Here is an 18415-nt window from a genome sequence, read left to right on the forward strand (position 1 = left end):
GTATACTTACATTGAAGTGTAGATCTCATTTAACTATTTCTAATACTATACAAAATTAAAAAGAATATGAATAGAAAAAAGACAAACATTAGTAGTCTTTTTCCTGTGAAGTTATGAAATTTTCTTAAATTAGATATTTGCACTTGAAAGTTAGTATGTGTATGACATTAATGATGGTTACCATAAATATTTTGGTGTTGTAAAAAAAAAATATTTTGAGTATGATGTTTTAGAGAGAATTGTAAAACCTTTTTTTATTAGAAGCCATCAGAATTAATGACAATAAATATCTTTTTTCATTAGTTTAAAATTTCTAAATCAACTAAATTTGATTTTAAGAAGATTTGAAAAATCTAGAAATAAATATGAAAGTGTTAGAATAAGAAAAATATAAGAAGTACCAAATTTTAAAAAGTTTTAAGTAAGTAATCAAAGTTTTTCTAAAAATTTAACTTTCAAAATAAGAAAATGTTTTAAACATAGAAAAAATAAAATAAATAATCGCACTACAAATATGATTTAAATTGATGCGTCTTTCTTAGTCTCTATTAGTAACGAAAGAGGTATCACATCTCAAACGCAAAAGTGATGATCCATTAACCACTTGAAATTTTTGATGATGAAATATATATGTGCTTACAATAAAATATATGTTATGTTTACATTATTATTATTATATTAAAGTATGAAGAATTTTTTAGAAGTGATTAAAACTTTTTACAATTTATTAAAAAAAATTCGCCATAGACAAAATCATCTAATTTTAAATAATTAAAAGTTATATATATATATATATATATCAACTTTTGAATACGTATTATATACATCACATGCACGAGTATATTACCTCAAAATACAATGCATTTCTTATACTCTGATAAATTATTAGATATTTACATTACATTATTATAACTCCAATAGTATATTATTACCCCGACTGTATGATATCAACGTATTCAACATACTTATATACATTCAGTTAGCTTTTGGCTACTATGTAGATAATGACATGAGATATAAGCGCGCGCGCGCACGCGCACACACATATATATAGAGAGAGAGATACACGCACATACTTAGATGGACAATATATTTATTTTATTGAAGCATAAGTTAAAAATAAAGATTATGTTTGGCGTTATCTCTCTCTCTATATATATATAGAGAGAGACACACACACACACTACTCGATGGACAATATATTTATTTTATTGAAACATAAGTAAAAAATAAATATCATGTTTGACGTTATTTATTTATTACATTTAATGTTTCTTAGCTTATTTTAAATATTTTTTACCAAAATCGACCACAATTAATTTTTATTTTTATTAAATAAAAAATTGACTACATGTTGTAAGTATAATTAAAAAGATATTAATATATATCAGTAAATATATTTGGTTTTATATATAATAATTAAAATATATTTTTTAAAAATCTAAAGTGGTCGGGTTTTAGAAGTATTTTCTTTTTTCTTTTTTAAATCAAAAACCAACCACAAATGATCTATTTTTCATAATTTTTTAAATTATTTTTAATTTAAAACCGACCACTAGTGGTGAATTTGAGAAATACTTTTATTTTTTAATCAAAAATCGACCACAAGTAGTCGATTTTAGAAATATTTTTTTCAATTATAATGATCGGTTTTTCATTATATTTTTAATTGATTTTTTTAATAAAAAGCCGACCACTTGTCGTTGATTTTTTAAAAATATTTTTTAAATCAAAAATCAACCACAAGTGGTAAATTTTTAGAAATTTATTCTTTGTTATTTTTTTAATCAAAAATCGACCACCTATGGTCGGTCGGTTTTTGTAAAAAAAAAAAATGCCACAGATACTTAATATAAAAATTTAGAATTTTAAAATAATTATTTTGCAATTCTAAAATATAAAAATGACCACATGTGGTCGTGGTTGATTTTTTTAAAAATATTTTTTTAATCAAAAATTGACCACAAGTGGTCGATTTTTAGAAATATTTTCTTTATTATTTTTTTAATCAAAAATCGACCGCTATGGTTGGTCGGTTTTTGTAAAAAAAATGCCACACATACTTAATATAAAAATTTAAAAAGAATTTTAAAATAATTATTTTGTAATTCTAAAATATAAAAATGACCACATGTGGTCAGTTTTTTATTAATTTTTTTTTAAGTAAAAATCGATCACTTGTGGTTGGTTTTTTCGACGACCATCTATGGTTGCTTTTTCAAATTCTTTTAGTAGTGCTCTTTTTTAGTGCATATGTAATTCTAATAAGATACTACTCATGCGACACAGGTTGAGTAAGAGCCAGCAAGATTTAGGTATTTGAAATGTTTAAATCTTCAATCAAGAGGTTTGTGCTACGTTGATTAATCTTTTACTTACATACATGTTGTTTAGTTGTAGTTTCTGTTATGTTCAATTCTATATTATAGATGAATTTTCAGTTGGATTTTGGGAGATGTTTTGTCTAAAGATTAAGTTTAATCGTATTGTTCTAATATCTCGAATACTGTAGTTTCGGTTCTATTACTATCTTTTATTTTTCCTACTTAATACAGGTGGTTGATAAATGTTCAGTCGTGCTCTGAGAAGATTTTGTGTAAAGATTAGGTTTAATCGTATTGTTTTGATATCTCGATTATCATATTATTTTATTATAGTTTATAGGTATTAGATGAATGTTTAATCGAGCTTTGAAGAATTTTTTGTGTAAAGATTAGGTTTATATTCTTTTGATATTATTAAGTTATTTGTTGTAAAATATTAGCTAATATTATTCATTATCTTAAGGGTCATCTGGTTGGGACAAGTTATCCCAAGCTATCCCAGAATTAGTTATCCCACTATATATATGGGATAATTTATCCTTCACTATAATATAAATGGGGGGATAATAATTCTGAGACTAACTAATATCTCCAATCAAGCAACCCTGCATTGTATTCCGGTGATATTATACCTTACATGGAGAAAATTGAAGGAAAGATGTCATTTAAGTCTTGAATGAAGGATTGGTGACATTGACTAGCTTAAAGGGTCAAACATAATTAGGAACTTAATTAAGTTAATTGTGGACTTGATTAATACTTTCAAAACTTTTTAATCTTTTCAAAAATATAAATCCACCTACACCCCACTCCTCTCCAAATCAACCATCTCTTTTTTTTTTCTCTCTCTTGATAGTTTCTCCCAACCAATAGTTTTGCAAATTTCTTCTTTTAATCCCCGAAGACTTCAACCTCATGCATCAAATAATTGGGCTTCGAGTTTCTTTTCGACTTTCAACCGTTAATCGATGTGATAGTCTTGCTCTCCGGCCACAACAACTTCGAATTCTTCATTGTCTCTTTTCTTCTTTCACAGATAAAAAATTATGGTCTTTTTAGTTTTGAAGAAAACGAGGAACTTGAGCCAATTTTCTTCTAGTATTGGCTAACAATTTCAATATTTGTTGCTTTAATTTGAAATGCGGTCTGAATAAAACCCTAATTTCTGGTATTTATCTCTTCTTTTTTCAGAGTGAAATATGATTTTTTATTGTTTGTTGCATTTTTTTGAAGTTTGATTTTTATTGTTTGTACTTGTAGAAACAAAATAATGATGGTGTTTTTGGTGTTGCGCCCGTTGCTAGGTAATTTGTTCTTGTTCTTGGTAAAAATGATGATATTGTTGTTGTTCTATTGAACAAAATCATGCTATTATTTTTTTCAGCAATAGATTAACATTCTGTTGTAACAGATTAACCTTCTGATACAATAGATTAATCATATAATGCAATAGATTTACTATCGAATACAACAGAGGAACCATCGGATTAAAATTCTAATGCAACAGATTAACCATCTGATGTAATAGATTTAACATCAGATTAAAAATCTGATGCAACATATTAACCATATGATACAATAGATTAAAAATATGATGCAACAGATTTACTATCGGATGCAACAGAGGAACCTCCGATTAAAAATCTGATGCAATAGATTAAATAATCAGATGCAATAGATTTACCATCTGATGTAATGGAGGAACCATCGAATTAAAAATCTAATGAAACAGATTAATCATCTGAAGCAAGAGATGAACCTTCTATTGGATAAAATCCTATCAACATATCAACAGGATATGTCAAAGACTTGAATTGTCTAACTGATCATTCATTTATTGCGATAGATGACCCTTCTATTGGAAGAAATCTAAACAATATTGACACTTCATAATAGTTCCAATAGATCACCCATATGTTGCAACAGATGTGTGATCTGTTGCATAGACCAGTCATCTATTTCAACAGATGAGTGATCTATTTTTATTATTGCAACAAGCTAATAATATGTTACAATAGATAACTTATATGTTGCAATAAATGTGTGATTTATTGCACAGACCAGTCATTTATTTCAACAGATGAGTGATCTATTTTTATTTTTGTAATAGATTACTCATTCGTTGTAATAAGTTAGTTATATGTTGCAACATATAACATACCTAGTGCAACAGATGTGTGATCTATTGAAACTATTATTTTAGTGTTGTACATGTTAGATATACTGTTATCCTTTTTAATGATGCATTAATCAATTATAATAAATTTTATGTTCCTGTTATTTTTAGATTATACGAATCCCAAAAGAAAAGAAATCGAATCAAGTCCAAGTAAAGGATCAGATTTCGCCCCTTCTAGCGAATGTTCTACATGGAAATGTCAAGACTGCAAGGCGAAACATGATGGAGAGATTAATACTATTATGGTTTGTTTGGTAGAGTGTATTAGAAAAATAATGCATATATTAGTTTAATGTGTATTACTAATACCTTGTTTGGTATACACTTGCACTCTATGTATAGCTAATGCTTGCATTAGTTATATACTCTATTGTGTATTAAGGTGTGTATTACTAATACCTTAAAATCCATGGTATTAGCGATGCAATGGATCCAATACATGTATTAACATGATTAAAGACACTATTATCCCTAAAAAAAATTCACATTCTTTCTAACACATATATGGAGGATATTTTTGTAATTTTTTTAAAAGAAATTATTTAAGTCATGTTATTTTTAATACATCAAACCAAACACTGCATAAGAAAAACACGAGCATAACTAATGCAAGCATAGCTAACACAAGCATTACTAATAGAAATATTACTAACACACCATATTTTGCATTATTCTTATACACTCTACCAAACGACTCCTTAATGCATTGACTGTTTCTGTAAAGGAATTGACATCTAAGAGGGGTGTCATTCCATCAAAGAGAATTTCATATCCATACACTCCACTAGAGATTAAGGTGGCTAAGAGGAGAAGAAAAGAAATTTTCAAGGCATCACAAGCATAAAAAAAAGCAAAATTGTAACTCATTTGTATTTGTCTTGCACCTTTGATCATTGTACAAGGGCCACAAGAGAGCAACATGAGCTAGAGAAGGTGAATGGATATCACCTATTCCAACAAACAAACAAACACATATCTGTTTCAACAGATGATACATCTGCTGGAAATCATCAAGCAGATACATACATTTGTTGTAACAATTATCTAACCTGTTGTATTTGATGTGTTATCTGTTACAACAATTGTCTAACCAATTACATCAAATGCATTATCTATTGCAACATATGTTCGTCTGTTTTAGTGAATTAAATAGGTCTTTGTACTATTTTAATTTGTACCAACAGATGAGTCATATGTTGCAACAAATGGATCATCTGTTGGAAATTATCGTATAACTCTTTTTTACTTGTTTGAATCTGTCCCAACAGATATATAATCTTTTGTATATTTATGATTAGCATTGATAATTCTAGCTTTCCAGGTGGAGGTGGATGTCACAGTCGAAGCTACTACTGAACAACATAATATCACTTGATAATCCATTAACTTCATTCAAAGAAAAAGAGAAAATGGAGCCTGTCAGTTTGGGAGACTGAAAAAATTACCCATTTGAAGGGTTCAACATCTCGGATGAGGCTTCAAAAAAACTAACAAAGTTGATCAACGACTATTCAGAATGGATTGGCGCTGAGCTATTAAAGCATCATGCCGGCAGATACATAAATCATTTATAAAGATATTGATTCATACAATTATTGTAAAAATATGACGTTAACACATATAAATCATGTAGAAAACAAAAGGACGAACACTACAAAGTGAATGAATCGGGTCTTGGTTTTGATATGTTTGACTTTTTATTGCACATCCCGAAATGAAAGATTAGTTCTATTAGATGTCACAGCCCCAAACTTACTCGAATGATGACGTTTAAATGCCATACATATTAATATTAATTAATAATTTATTTAATTACATCTGTGTATTAATTTTACTATCACGTAATTTGAAATATTTGATAATATGTGCAGCACATCGATGTCATTTTTACTACATTCGAAAGAAGGCCAAGTTACAAACACATGAACAATACAGATACACGTTAGACAATTGTTTGTACAAAGTTTACATCAATAATGCCTATGACAGGTAGTGTCAACAACAACCGAAAGTTTCCCAAATTGAGGAATACTTAATCAACATCATCAAAGATTTTAGCATTCTAGCTAGCTTACCTTGGCATTTAGTCGACGAAGTGTACATCCCAATAAATTATGGTGATGAATTCAATTGGGTGTTGGTTGTCGTCGTTCTAAAAGAGAGACGCATTCGAGTTTATGACTCGATGTCAGGAAGGAGATGTTTTAGGCCATCATCTGAGATACAAAAGCTGGCCAAAATATTATCTACTTACCTTGATATAAACGGCTTTTTGGACCAAAAGGTTCATGCTGATTAGTCGATGATTGATGCATATCGGGATAAAATGGGTAATCCATCTGATGTAGAATATATTGAAGGAATTTCTCAACAACCCATTGGTAGCCTATAAGTATCATGATTTAGTTTCATTTTATAAATTTCACAATGCTTACATTAATTGCAAGATATAGATTATCTGATTTTTACAAATGCAAGGATTACGGTCTTTTTGTTGCCGCTTACGCCGAGTATTTGAGCGATGGATTACAAGTACCAAATAGTGGACTTGATGCTGGATTACTCCGTAAAAGATATGCTACTCATTAATGGAAATACGGAATATGCAAGCGATATTAAAGATCCATTACAACCAAAGCCGAATTTCATAGCACCGAATGAAGAACAACTTGTCCATATTGAGTAGATCATCTGTACCAATAATAATTTTTTTACATTTCATTTATTTGTTGAGTTATTTCTTTGTAATGTATGTAGGCTTTGATTTGTTTTATGTTGTCTATGAATTTAATTTAATCCTTAGATTTGAACTTATTAATTGAAATAGAATATTAGATTCAAATATCGCAATAAATAATGATCTGTTGCAATAGATAATTGTTCTGTTACAACAGATGAAATATCACCTCGAAATTATCAAACAGCTTTAGAAATATGTTGCAACATGTAAGTCATCTGTTGGAAATTATCCATCGGGTCTTCTTACTATTTTAATTTATTCCAATAGATTACCTATCAGTTGCAATAGATAGACTGTTTGTTGCAACAATTATATATATGTTGCGACAGATAGACTTAGAAATATTTTCATAATACAACAGATGACCAACATATTGCAACAGATAATCAATTTGTCAGAACAGACAGACTATCTGTTCCAACAGATAGACAATCTGTTGCATTATAAGAAATTCAACTTTCATCAAATATAAAAAATTGCCACTACATGTAAAGTGAAATGACTTGAAATAAAAAAAATTGTTATGTTGTTTGTGTTTCTACATCTTCTTCTTTATACACAGGCTCCAAGCGACCAGTTAGTACCCCATAGGCCCAGAGCTCTTGCATGTTTACCTTAGCATTGTCGCACAAAGAGGTCATTAGCTTGGCCATTTCTGTGTCGGTCAACAAATATTTAAAGTGTGCAAGTGCATATGGCTCGCATGCCACACCAATTTTATTTTTTGGATGGTCCATGTCCTCGTTTAGACCTTCAAAATCCCATGTTTTCTTCATCAACACTTCTGCTGGCAAATGATCCATCAATTTACTCTGCCTCAAAAAATTGATGAACAAATCTAACAGTGGATGCATGTGGATAAAAAATTGAACGCGTCAAAGACAGAAAAGTTGCAATCATAAACCTTAATCTTTCCCTCCTCTAGTAGTATCTCAACAGCCAAAAAATATTTGACGTCCACATTCATGACTGCAAAAATTCTCTTTGCCTTGGTCCAACTCTTGCCGTTTAGATATGACCTCTTCCCTCTAACATTGTTAATCATATTTTCATCCCATTGGAACCTAGAAATTAACTAATGAAATCCTGAGCCCCTGGAAGTTAGCACTAGCTTAATGAGCTCATTGTACCTATCCTTAAAATTATTGTAGAAGTTGAGGTCCATTATCCTATCGGTAGCATCATAAGCATCCGGGTATGCTAATTGCCTGCCCTCATGAGGCAAATAATTTCATCAACATACTATGATACAAGAAGATAATTTTTAAATAGTTTAGTAATTGTAAAGAAGAAAAATATAGTGGAAAGATACAATGGATGATCCATCTGTTGCAGAGAGTTCTCTGAATCTGTTCACAGATTACCTAGCCAACTCAAATTATGCAACTGATGGGTAATCTATTGCAACAGAACCACCACCAAATGCACCAGAATACCCAGTAGTTGCAACAGATGACACATTTGTTGCATAACTTCTTCTTTATGAAGTAGATTAGAAGTCTAGGTTAGGAAAAGTAAACTTACCTTATCCACGTACCACTTATGCATATTTGTCATATTCTTGAAGACTTGGCTGAAAAAGGTATGCATGGTGTACTCTTGTGCAGGTTGCTGGTGTAATTTTGTGCAGGTTGCTTGGAATTCATGATCCTTCACAGATCCCTCTTCTCTTTGGTGCCAAGTGCTGCATATATGTCCACCTTCTTCATTGGCCCTTGAACTTCAATAACTTTTGGAGAGGGAAAAGTTGTAATTTTTTTTAGTTTCAGATTGGAGAGTATTTGGATAATTGCTCTTTTCTTCCTCCTAACCGCCATTGTAGAGTGTATGGCTCCCTCACCTTCTTGGATGGTATGACACCCCTTTTTGGATTTCAATTCCTCGACAGCTTCAACGATAACCTCTAATTTTTCAAAGAGTTTATCCTATCTGTCCTTGTACTCTTCGCATTCATAATGAGAACAAAAGAGTGAAGAGGGGTGAGAGAGACCACTGCAAGGGTGGGAGGGACTTCTATAAGGGTGAGTGGGACCGATGTAAGGGTGAGAGGGACCGGTGTAAGGGGTGATTTTAAACATATTAATTTTTTCTTGAGCATCAACGTGCTCATCATCATGACTGGCATCAGCATCAGCATCAACATGGCCGCCACCAACATCAATAACACCCCAGAAAAAGCATCCAAATCTGTTGCAGTAGGTTGGTCATGAGGAGCCTCAACATTAGGCTGCCCTTGCCTAACTACTCTTCTTATGGATGTTTCTCTAGCCAATTCTTTCTTTATTAACTCCACTGTTGGGTCTGTTATTGTATCAATAAGACCTAGAGTAATAAAAGAAGTCATCCCCAACTCCTGTTTAGTAGGAACAATCGATGGATGCACAACCTATAAAAAAAGATAAATGCATTTAAATCTTATAATAATTTGAAGTCAATTGGGCTACATGTTAACACAAATAACTTTTGCAACAGATGATCTATCTGTTGCAACAACTGATCTATCTGACATAATAAATTAACAATATGTTGCATCAGATTACCTATCTGTTGCACCAGTTGCAGTAGACGGGTAATATGTTGCAGTAGATGATCCATCTGTCGCAACAGATGGCACATCTATTTCAATATCTTTCTTTGAGTCAAATTATTTTGCTTGAAAGAAGACGTACTGCATTATCCGGAGGGTTAAAGAGATCAGACTCCTTAATTCTTATGTTGCTCTTTACAGCTAACCACGTAAGGATCCTTGATCAGAAAGCTCATCCAGGTAATCCTTGACCTGCTTTCGGAGTAGAGAAATGGCTTCAAATGCCCAAGCCTAAAAAATATAAACAGAAAGCAAGCAAAAAAAATTCATATTAGTTATTCAATATAAATTAATGTATAAGTAAACAAATAGTGATTAAATTTACCATGAAAGCCCAAGAAAAGCCTTATAATGTGATCGTCTTTGGGGATATCTTTGTCAGTAAATATTTGACAGTCAAGTCGTAGTTGTCATATCCCAGGGATAATTGTTGAATTTCTCAAAATCCTCAGCAAGTGCCAATAAATCATCTTCTATGACTTTGTTGACGTCTCTTGCCAATATAATGGAATGAGCAAACCAAACTAAGCACAATTTCTCTCTGTACTTCTTTGGTATGGGTTTATCCTTGATATCTTGTATCAATGTCGCGACTTTGTAGCTACGTCCAGTAATGTCGAACAACCCACCTATATTTTCCTTGTGGTTTGTTGGTTTTGGTGGGTGATCGCATGGACAATGCCTTCCCTGTATTTGATGGTGGTGGTTTGGTTGTCCTACTTGCCTTCGACTTTTTGCGGGGTGTTTCCTTGATGAGAGGTTCTTTTGGACGATCGCATCTCAAGCTTGTCATTATGTCACGACCCAGACTAACGGACCGTATGGGCACCTACACTATTCTAAGTAGCTAGGAGAACCCTTATTACCCAACTTCTAAGTAGCTAGGAGAACCCTTATTACCCAACTAAAAATATGTAGAAGACTTCAGTTTTTAAGGAAATATAAAGTAAATTAAATACTAATAAACAAACTTTTTACAAATACTTCATACAAATGTCCTTCACTATCCCAAGACTTGGCCAGACATGTACAAGAGCTACCTATTACAACACAGACTGACAATGAAATAAATAATACAAAGACTCTAACATCTGCCAGGAAGAAAGTGCAGAAGTTAGTGCTGAATATCGTCATCCATCTAGTAACTGCAACTAACCTGCATCCAGTCTACACTCGAATGTTGAAGAGTAGGGTCAGTACAACCACACGTACTGGTAGGCATCATTGGCCGACCGTGTTAGTTCATTAATCATAAAATAAAATTAAGAAAACTAAATCATGACATCTTTAATGGAATATAATTCAACTAAGGTTGTAATAATATTACTACTTTACCTGTGTAAGTTACAACATCCAACTACTCTTCCAACTCCATCAATATTATATTCACTACTAACATACTCCAGCCTCATTAGTTCACACCATCAACCACAATTCAATGCTAATACATCATTATTCCTCTTTATTCACCTTATCTTACATCACTATTCCTCTTTATTCACCTTATCTTTTTCATTACTCATATTCACAGGAATAAACCCGTAATTATACACAACCCACACTAAACTCTCGAGCTAATAACCAAATGCTCTATTATAATATTAAAGAATGATAACTAGCCATTCTGGTAAGCTATGATTAAAACACGTATAAATGAAAATAGTCAACCAACATATAAATAAGTAGCTTAACTTTTTCAAATACATATCACACAATCAAATACCCAATGAATCAACGATACAACAATAACAAATCAAACAGTGCTCACAAATAAGCCACATAACCATCAAGAGTATCAATCATATTGTAAACATCCATAGACTCAACACAAATATGTACACACTTGCTATGGAACTTATTTTTGCCCAAATAGTTAAGACCTGTAGGGAATAATCTATGTTCATGTACCGTACCGCGTGGTACCCGATCCAACACATACATATCCGTACCGGCGTGGTAGCCGATCCAACATATACACATCCGTACCGGCGTGGTACCTGATCCAACATATACACATCCGTACCAGCGTGGTACCCGATCTAACATATACACATCCGTACCGGCGTGGTACCCGATTCAACATATGCACATCTATACCGGCGTGGTACTAGATCCAACATATACACATCCGTACCGGCGTGGTACCCGATCTAACATAAACAAGTATTATCAATATCAAATTTACACGACCTCACAGCATACAACATAATGTACCAAGTTTACAAGTACACTTAAAGTCATAAGACAATTTCATCAAGTAAATTTTCAATAATCCTTTATACACGCTTTAACAATCCAAACTTCAACAATATTAAGCATGTCCGAATACCAATCAACTAGTATTCATATCATTACTTTAAGGAGTTATCATTATCAAAAAAGCCACTCATAGGCACAATTCAATAAACCATCATTATCATCAATTTAGCCTCTAATGGGCATCCAATAAATATAGTATTTTTATCAATATCAAAACAAAAATATCATAAAATAAATCGCAATTTAATCCTTATGAATACAAGTCATTATAGGAGCCTTAATTACTCATTAATTACTAAAAATATCATTATCTTCTTAAATACCGCAACTTGGGTTCTAACATTACCACCTATAACTAGCACATTCACGTGTATCATTATCCCCTACCGCTTTCCACATAATACAATCATCACACTAATTTAAGTCATCTATCCCTTAGATATTACTATGCTTATCAATATTCGATCTTAGCATAATTCTCCTCATCATATTATTGAATAATACATACAATCTAATACCATTACAACTCAACTAGGTTCATCACTAGAACAACTAAAGAAAAACATCATGTTCATATACTATATTTACAACAATCTCCTTTCGGGCACATAACACATAATATCATTAATATCACATAATCAAACAGTAATATAGTTTTTGAGATTAAAGTTAAGCACTCGTGTCCTTATCCACCTCAACTTCATGCCCGCAAGCCTAGACATGTTTTCTCCCATCAATTCTAAGTTATGAAAATTTAAAATAACACAATCTTCTACTCATTAAACCTAGCCTAACTGGACGCCAAGCTTTTGAAGAAGCAAGTTGCAACAAGGATGCTCTTTCCTTTCTTTCATGTCATGGAACAATCAATCATCTAAAAATCAAGCAATTATAAGAGTAATTACATATTTTCTCTTCAAATAAATATCTTGGGGATTCAAACCCACTAATTCTACCCCTAATTCAAGGTCTATATCATTCTCCAATGTCAGTTAGCCATTAATTAGTTCTTTCAAGCTTAACCCATCTCCATTAATGAAGTTTTTATGCTAAAGGTCTCATCTTTACGGAATTCAAGGTTCCTAATCATCAAAATTCATAATCTAGTTTATGAAATTCATGTTAGAAATCTTTAATTTATAGATTAGAATCAGCTCTAGGTCATATTAAAATCACCCATGAGTTTTCCCAAAAAAATTCCACCAATAAAGGTTTTTAAAGGATTAAAAAACGACGAAAATAATGAAATTTTTTTACCTAAATGAAGGAATTTCACATTAAGCTTTGGGAAATCACCTCTTAGGGTTGGGGAATGAAGTTTGGGGCTTTTAGTCCTCAAAAAGGCTGAAGTTGTTTTAAATACAATCAGAATTTTCGCTACAGCGAAATCCCGTTTCAGCCCGGACAGTGCTCAGTAAAACAGTCATAACTTTTTACTTCGAATTTGGATTGAGGAACGGTTTGTTTCGTTGGAAAAATGACTCAAAGATCTTTGATTGTATAGGTAATGGGACCCCTAACTCCTTATATTTTATGAGATATGATTGTTTAAATTTGGCCCTAATAGAAACCCATATCGAAAAGAAAGTTTTATACTTAACTTTGTGTTTAGGATATTGTATGACCTTAATTAATAGCTAAAGAAATTTCAAACTAAGTTTTTGATATTAGAACTCATGAATAATTAAATTCATCGTCTTGAGTCTATCTAGATATATCCGAAGGCTAAAATCTTCATCGAAAAGTTTAATGTGACATAATAAATAAAATATTGGCTAATTTGGACCCAAAATAATATTGAGGAATGAAAATTAAGAATTTTCTTGAATTTATTATGAATAATTTAGTAACGACGAAATGGGTCGTTATAATCAGATACCAATTTACCATCTGTTCGTTCCCAAACGGACACTCAGTGGAGAAACGCACGAGGTTGGAATTAGAGAGACATTACTAATAGAGTTGCTTATACTGCACCTTATTTACTCACTCGATATCCTTATCAACCAACCCACATTCTACACTCAATCATTCTATCAAAGTTTTTCAAAATACTAAGATACGGAGTCAACTATTTACATACGAACCACGTTTTCTCCTTTCAACGCTGAAACTTGAGTTTTATGAAAGCAAGATAAAGATGGTTAAAAGATTCACCTTGATGAAGACAAACATCCAAAAACACTTTTTTTTCACTACCGAAGCTCCAGAGTCCTGAATTTAGTTCTGAAAAGTGCTACGAGATGCTACATGAATCTACTATTAAAATTTCGACACTAAACAAGTCACACTTAATCCACCCAACACACAATCTCTCTCTGAGACACCTGACTCAGTTTCCAGCCAGGACTATCCTATGGAGAATTACATTTGATCATATTTAAGTCACCATACCACTTACAAGTAACATAACTTAGATATCCGCATAAACTCAATCAAGACTATTAAATTCATTATATAAAGCTAGATTCAACATTTCACAAACACTATTGTTTTCACCTCAAGATCACCCATGCTTCAAGCTTAGTATTTGCCACTATACATAAATCACAACATAACCTCTCACTCATTACACAGACTTGCAACAATTGGTCATAAAGAACCCAAAGAATTATAGCCTACAACACATTCTCCTCCACAATATTGTTAATATTCATCTGATCATCATACCTGAATCACTCAACAACAATATCCACCAAGTATCACCCAAGAAAAGATCAATCATGCCATTAATAATTCACTTATTCTCCCATTTAGGATCATTCTTAATTATTTTATGAATGTAACTAAGCCATTTGATTTTGCATTGCCAATATCATGGAAATTACTATCTTCTAAAAGAGTAATACATTAGCTAACTCTACAGGACATGTAAATGCATAATTCAGCCACAAGGTCAAGTTAACAATAATTTATCTTCTCAAGATTTTTCCTAATGCATAAATCCACAGCTAAAACTTATGCCCAAACAATCACTAACTCAATATTTTTCACACGTCAAACACTTCGTTGTCAAGCCAAAACACCCCAATATCACTAATACCAATTTAAGATATACATAGTCATTCTTATTTCTACCTAACAATATTTTCATTAAGGGCTTCATTTAGCTCTTAATCACCTCAAGAGTGATCCCTACCCCACTAGCACACAAGCAAGTCCAAATAAAATAAATCGATTACAGGTCATTAATAGTCTCACCACCAATATCACATTCCAGACAAGTCATCGATCAAATTCTATAGGTATTAACAACCTCTCCTAGTTTTTGTCACTTTTATTTAGAACTCATTATTTTGCCAAGCATTAAGAATTCGTTCACATAAGGAACTCAAAGATAATGTCATTTAGCTAGTCCTTACAAGGAACCTATTATAATTTTAATAATAGAAATGCACAAAAAAAATCTAAATATAGTCTCAATGATCGGACCACACAAGTATCCCCACATAATATCAAATAATTGAACCACACAAGGATCCATCCATAACATCATTAACAAGAACCTCTCATTATAGAAAACATATATCACCTCAGTCTTTTATTAATGTCATTTTTTCACCATCTTTTCTTGACATCATGTTCTCATATCATCCTCTCAATTCTCATACCATCAATTTCATCAGTATAATAGTAAAAAAAAAGAATAAGTAAGCACCATAGAATTGCTAGTTTCATACTAATAAGGAATCAAATAGCCCCATCACAATTATCAACAAAAATAACTTATTCAATTTTCATCACTTAAATTCAAACAAAGACAATTCACAACAATGACAAAAATCTAGCAACACAAATTTAGCCAAATATCAAACACAAGCAATCAATAAGTTAACAACTTTCACAAGTCTTTACCTATTAACAATAATTTTTAGACCTTATTAACAGATACCAATTGAAATCTCATAGATTTTTATTCAAAATTACTAAGATACCAATTGGAATCAACTACATTCCAATTAAGCTATGTTAAGATACCAATTAGAATCGTCTAGACACCAATTGAATCCAATCCAGTAGTCAAATATTAGGAGAGCACGATAGAGAGAAAGAAAGGAAAACGACTTCTACATGCCTCATAGCCTTCCGAAGTTGGGTGTGGGGCCCTACACACTAATCTACGATACTCTACTTGACATTGCTCTTATACTTGTTGGACCAGTGAACCTAACACTCTGATACCAACTATCACGACCCAAACTAACGGACCATACGGGCACCTACGCTATTCTAAGTAGCTAGTAGAATCCTTATTACAACACTAAAAATATGTGAAAGATTTCTGTTTTTAAGGAAATATAAAGTAAATTAAATACTAATAAACAAAATTTTTACAAATACTTCATACAAATGTCCTTCACTATCCCAAGACATGGCCAGACACGTACAAAAGCTACCTATTACAATATAGACTGACAATGAAATAAATAATACAAAGACTCTAACATCTATCAGGAAGAAAGTGTAGTAGTTAGTGCTAAATATCGTCATCCATCTAGTAACTGCAACTAACCTACATACGGTCTACACTCCAAGAAGGAATGTAGAAGAGTAAGGTTAGTACAACCACACGTATGGGTAGGCATCATCGGCCAACACACACATATTCGTACTGGCATAGTACCCGATCCAATATATACATATCTGCACCGGTATGGTACCCGATCCAACATATATACATCAGTACCGGCGTGATATTTGATCCAACATATACACATCCGTACCGGCGTGGTACCCGATCCAACATATACACATCCGTACCGGTGTGGTACCTGTTCCAACATATACATATCCGTACCTCCGTGGTACCCGATCTAATATATACACTTCCGTACCGGCATGGTACCCGATCCAACATATACACATCCATACAGGCGTGGTACCCAATCCAATATATACACATCCGTACCAGCGTGGTATCCGATCCAACATAAAAAAGTATTATCAATAGCAAATTTACACGACCTCACAGCATAAAACACAATGTACCAAGTTTACAAGTACACTTAAAGTCATAAGACAATTTCATAAAGTAAATTTTCAATAATCCTTTATACACGCATTAACAATCCAAACGTCAACAATATCAAGCATGTCCGAATACCAATCAACAAGTATTCATATCATTACTGTAAGGAGTTATCATTATCAAACAAGCCACTCATAGGCACAATTCAATAAACCATCATTATCATCAATTTAGCCTCTAACGAGCATCCAATAAATATAGTATTTTTATCAATATCAAAACAAAAATATCATAAAATAAATCACAATTTAATCCTTACGCATACAAGTCATTATAGGAGCCTTAATTACTAAAAATATCATTATCTTCTTAAATACCGCAACTTGGGTTCTAACATCACCACCATGCCCGCAAGCTTAGACATGCTTTCTCCCATCAATTCTAAGTTATGAAAATTTAAAATAACACATTCTTCTACTCATTAAACCTAGCCTAACTGGACGCCAAGCTTTTGGAAGAAGCAAGTTGCAACAAGGATGCTCTTTCCTTTCTTTCATGCCATGGAACAATCAATCATCTAAAAATCAAGCAATTATAAGAGTAATTAAATATTTACTCTTCAAATAAATATCTTGGGGATTCAAACCCACTAATTCTACCCTTAATTCAAGGTTTATATCATTTCCCAATGTCAGTTAGCCATTAATTAGCTCTTTTAAGCTTAGCCCATCTCCATTAGTTGAGTTTTTATGGTAAAGGTCTCATCTTTACAGAATTCAAGATTCCTAATCATCAAAATTCATAATCTAGTTTATGAATTTCATGTTAGAAATTTTTAATTTATAGATTAGAATCAGCTCTAGGTCATATTAAAACCACCCATGAGTTTTTCCAAAAAAATTCCACCATTAAAGGTCTTTAAAAGATTAAAAGACAAAGAAAATAATGAAAAAAATTTACCTCAACGAAGGAATTTTGACCTTAAGCTTTGGGAAATCACCTCTTAGGGTTGGGGAATGAAATTTGGGGTTTTTAGATATAAAAATGGTTGAAGTTGATTTAAATACAATCAGAATTTTCGCTACAGCGAAATCCCGTTTCAGCCCGGACAGTGCTCAGTAAAACAATCATAACTTTTTACATCGAATTCGGATTGAGAAACGGTTTGTTTTATTGGAAAGAGGACTCAGATATCTTTGATTTGATAGGTAATGGGACCCCTAACTCCTTATATTCTATGAGATATGATCATTAAAATTTGGCCCTAATAGAAATCCATATCGAAATTATATCGGAAAGAAAGTTCTATACTTAACTTTGTGTTTAGGATATTGTATGACCTTAATTAATAGATAAA

Source organism: Capsicum annuum, chromosome 10 (assembly GCF_002878395.1).
Source record: "Capsicum annuum cultivar UCD-10X-F1 chromosome 10, UCD10Xv1.1, whole genome shotgun sequence".
NCBI lineage: Eukaryota > Viridiplantae > Streptophyta > Magnoliopsida > Solanales > Solanaceae > Capsicum > Capsicum annuum.